Genomic DNA, 5,271 nt, shown 5'->3' on the forward strand with positions numbered 1-5,271 from the left:
CCATGCGATCGAAGGCGTGGAGGAAGATGATGTCCGCCTGACTGCCATTGTCGACTAGGACTTTGTGTAGGTCCCAGCCTGCCACGCTGCAATTGATAACCATGGCGTCGATGTGGGGGGCGCTACGCAGGTCGACGTCCCGTGCGTCGAAGGTTAGCGGTATGTGGGACCACTTTGTCTGCACGACTGGGCCAGTGACGGCGACGTGGTTGATGTTGCGGTAGTGGTCCCGCTTCTGCCGTTGGTGTCGAAGTCAGTGCTGGACCCCCCAGTTATCATGTGAATGACTCCGCGATACGGCTGATCTGCGAAGTCTTCCTGCTTTGGGCGTGGGGGATGTGTTGATGTTGCTGGTGTGTTGGTGGGATTGGGGGAGGTACGATTTGTACTTTCTGATGGTGTTGGTAAGCGTGGTGCGGTGGATGCGGGGCGGGGGCGTGGATATATGGTGGAGGGGGTTGCTGGTAAGTGTGTGCGACAACTCTGGGGTTGTCGGCTGGCTGCGCCCGTGCCATTCTGTCTCTGGTGGCCTTCGTTTCGGGGCAGTCTTTGGTTTGGTGGGCGCAGTCTTCGCCATGGAAGAGGCAGTAGAATCGGCGCGGCGGTTGCGCACGCCCCCGACCCCTACCACGAGTTCCATTTCCGCGGCCCTGGGGGGGGATATTCCTGGCGACGAGGGGCGTCAGCAGCGGGGTGCTGGTTGGTGATGTTGTGCACTTGCTGTTGATTGTGGCCGTCTCGACCGTCGTCTGGCTGCGGAGTCCTCGTCCACGTGCGGCTGGACTATGGAGCATCTTTGGGCTTCCTTTGGGACTCAACCTTGCGCTGGTGGAGCTCTTCGGATTTGGCGTATTTTTCGAACAGCTGATATAATTCCTGGAGGTTCTTGGGCGGATCTCTGATGCAGTGGCTGTATAGGACACCGGCGCGAAGGCCACTGATAGCGTAGTGGATAGCGATCTGGTCATCGACTGAGGGCAGCTGTGACTTGAGTGTTAAAAATTTGCGGTAATACTCCCGCAGAGTGTCCTTTTCCAGCTGCTTGCAGAGCGAGAGTTCGGCCAAGGCGTCGGTGTCTGGGCGGTACCCTTGGAAGTTGAGCAGGAACTTGTCCCGGAGGCTTCTCCAGGAATCAACGGACAGCGGAGGCAACCTGGTGAACCAGGTGAGAGCTGGGCCCTCTAGGGCGATGATGAAAGACTTCGCCATTGTGGCGTCGTCCCCTCCGGAAGATGCAACGGCGACCTGATAACTCATTATGTATTGTGCTGGGTCGGTGCTGCCGTTGTACTTGGGATAGGTCCCTGCCCGGAAGTTAGCTGGCCAAGGCGTCACTTGCAGGTGTGGCGCCAGGGGACTTCGCTCGTCGAGGTAGTTGACCCCTTGGAATGGCGCGGCGTGCGGGAAGGTGTGGTCGCGCTGGGGGAAGCGCGGGCCTTCCGGTTGTGCGCGCTGTTGCAGGGGTGGCCCATGCTGCAGGCCGAGGTGGCCTTCGCGCGTGTCTTCCAGTTGTGCGCGCTGCTGGAGGGGTGGCCCGTGCTGCAGGCCAAGGGGGCCTTCGCGCTGCATCAGCGCGATCTCCCGCTCGAGGTCCTGGGCCTTCTGCTCTTCGTCGCGTATCATTTGTCGCACTTTGGCTAGTGCGGACACGCGCTGGCGCTTGGCCTCCAGTATCTCTTTCTACCTCTGGAGATTGCGGTTCTTGAGGCGCAGGGCACGCAGCTGTAGCTGCTCTTCCGCTGAGATGCCGAGAACTTCACCGTCCTCGGTGAGGTCCGTGCCCTCCAGTGGGGCGAAGCCTGGGGGTGGCTGCGATTGTCCTTCAGGGCCGCAGGTGCGGAGAGTGTCGTCTTCGCAGGTGCGGAGAACGTCGACTTCAGTGGCCTCTTGGTGGGTGGATTGGGTGAGGGCGAGGGCCTTGCCCTTTCTTGCGGCCAGCAGTGCTGCCTTCGCAGCCTCGTCAGCCTTCGAGTTAGCTTTCTTGGGTGCCATCGCGGGTGGTTTTCTCGTAGCACGAACGGTGGGCGCCAAATGTTGGAACTTACTCTCAGTCGCAAGGGGATCCAACAAGGGTGAACATTGACGTTAACAGGGTTCTCGCGGCAGTTGGCAATAGCTCTGTTAATCTGGCCTCTCACGGGCACTGTGCGGGGGTATTTATAGGTATCTGAGCGCCAGCGCCTTGTGTTAAGGACGCATGTGCCCTCAGACACCTAGGTTATCCCCAGAATATTCCCATAAAGCAGGGTTACAGACTGTAATTACAGGAATGCCTTTACAAATTAGGCCCGTAACACGCAGCGGCCACGCAGGGCCTGTTACAATGGGCCGGATCACGCGTGGGCCTCTGAGCTGGACGAGGCCGCACGGTGGGATGACGCCGTCGCAGGCCTTCGTCTGGTGCCGTATCAAACGAAGGGTGTCCCTGCCCGTTTTGTCTCCGTCGGACCAGCGACTGCAGCGAAGGCCTCGAGCGAAGGGTGGCGTCTTTGCCTTCGCCCCAACAAGGATGCTGCGATGTGTTCGTGAGAGGTCTAGGTCGTCGTCTCCCAGTCAACTTTGGTTTGCTGGACCGTTGTCTCCTTATAATGTAATTATTTATTTTGTACAGAACTCCTATTATATAGTAAAGATGTGACATTCGATTCTGTGCCATGATTCATCATATGTGTGAGACTTGGTCCCAGCACACCTGGTGATTATGTTCGCGCCCGGGTCTTGGTGCCCCGAAATCCGGGTGTGACAGAAGTGGTATCAGAGGAATGTTGACTGTAGGACAAAACCTAGATAGAACTGGACAACCATTATCTACTTACCTTTGCTACTCTGATTCTTTTCTAAACTTCTCTTAATCTTTCTCATCTATTTCTGCTTACTCTGATTATTCTTACCTTTTCTTTCTAAAGACAAATGTGGGTTTCACACTTCGAAATCCTGTGACTAAAGTGACCTTTAGGAATAGGAGACCTACTCTTAGGAAAAAAACTATTTTTATAGGTATTTATATGCTTGAATGTTTGCTCTTGTGATACATGTCTGATTTGGATATTTGATTGAGGGTGATGGGTTGTGGAGTAATGTCCACGATTACATCTGCATATACATAATGCTTATAAAACTAACTAGACACTAGATTATCTCTCATTAAAGCATCTAGCCTAAAAATATCCATCTTATCTTAAAAGATTCTATCCTACACTCATAGATCCATCTTATCTTAAAAGATACTCATCTTATCTTGAACAGATCTTATGTCACCCTAATAGATCTAACTAACCTCAAAGGATTCTACCTTATCCTTATGGATTCATCTTGCCATAATAAGCATATTTATCCCACACTAGTGTAATCATCATGATCTAATCCAAAGTAATTCTCTAGTTTAATCTAGTGATATTGATGTAATCTAGATCCCATTTAATCTAACATGATCCAATCTAAAGTGAGATCTTTAACATGTTAGTTAATCTGGTGATATGGGTTAGACACTACTTCCACAAACATAACTTGACCTAAATTAATGTCTTATACCAACTCGTCCTTAAACAACAACCTAACCTACATCATAGGTTGCCTAATCCATTTGTTCAAAAAAAGCAAAATACAACTTTGTTCAAACCTACCTACCTCGTGTACCTCGGCTATCCTAACTATATGTCCTTAACTCGAATGGCAACTCCAAAAAGAAAGGCCAAGGAAGATCAACCACGTCAAAGAAGGATAAGCATCAACTCAAGTCTTCAAATATCAAGTTGAATCGCCAGCGGAATCAAGATCCCCGGTTCTCGATTATACTCTTCCTTGCGACAAACTCTACTTGCCATAACCGTACCTCACCTGACCTAATAAATGACTAGACATACATATCCATATAAAAAAAATTAAACAAAACTTTGATTCCCAAAACCAAATGAGAAACTAAAATTTTAGACAAAACCTATTGTATCCCTTTTCTTACAAATCTCGAGGACGAGATTTCTGTTAAGGGGGGTAGGATTTGTAAGGCCCAAAATTTGTATAAGGAAAAAATATAATAAATATATGAAGAAATAAAATAGCAAAATTCAGATATCTCAAATTATACTGGAGTATTGAGAATTGGGATTTAATCCAATGGTACAATTTTAGAATTTAAGAAAAGGAGAAAGAAATGTTATAAAATACAAATAAATTCATAAATGAATAAATCCTAGATTGGTAAGTTCAAATTGAATATATAACCTGAGAATAAACTTGCCACAAAGTTTGGGAAATTTAAACTTGGAATTGATTTGAAATTTGAACTTGAAATAGAAAGAAAACAAAACAAAAAAAGAGAATAGCGCTTGCATGTGCCTAGGCCCTTTTTCCTCTGTCCGGCCCACTCTTTCCCTCCTCTACCCCACGACAGCCCACCTCACTCACTCGGCCATGCGGCCCAGCTACCAGCCCACCAGCGCCTCCCCTGCGGCGCTGCAAACCCTAGCCGCCAGGCTCCACACGTCTCGCATGCCCTTGTGCCACTACCGGGTGGGCCCCGCGTGTCAGCCACCCTGGCGTTTGGACGCCAACATCCAGTAGCTTCTTCCTCGCGTAAACAGCTGAAGATCGTCGCAACGAACCCCGCTGAAATCGCGCTCGGCACAGCAAATCCCGCCTGTCAGCTCGATCTCCTACCAACAGATTCAAGTCCGTTGAACCAAGCGCGCGAATCGGGCTCCGTTTTCTCCGCCATGATCGTCCCTGCTGGCCGCAACAGATTCTCCCTAATCCGCGCTCCCCTGGCTATAAAGCGGTGCCACGACCCCGAGCTCGTCTATCTTCCCCTCTTTCTCCTACAGTCGCGATTACCACCGTAGCGTGAGGTCGGGAGCGATGCTGAGCGAAAGTGAGTACCACCGAGCGGCCGTCGTCGGTAGAATCTCTGCTGCGCTTGAGCTCTGTCACCGAATTGCGGTTGTGTGGCGTCGCCTGATTCAACCGCACCTGTCCGTGGCCTTCTCGAACCAAGATTGGATCGGGTCCGTCGTGAATTTCTCACCGGCGTAGTGCTCCTCCGTGGAAAAATCGGTGTGCCGTGGACAGCCCAAGTGCGTCATCTTCTTCGGTGAGTTTCACATCCTAGTAGTTCGTTTCGTTGTCCTTTGCGCAGAACACCCCTTTGATTCGAGGATTAGGCCCGTGGCTCGCCGGATTTAACACCCCGGCCATGGCCTCCGCCGTGGTGAGGCACGACGGCATCACCTGCGGGCGGGAGTTAGGGGACGAACCGTGCACCGTCAGATCTTGCTG

This window comes from Zea mays, chromosome 8 (genome assembly GCF_902167145.1).
Source record: "Zea mays cultivar B73 chromosome 8, Zm-B73-REFERENCE-NAM-5.0, whole genome shotgun sequence".
NCBI classification, from domain to species: Eukaryota; Viridiplantae; Streptophyta; class Magnoliopsida; order Poales; family Poaceae; genus Zea; species Zea mays.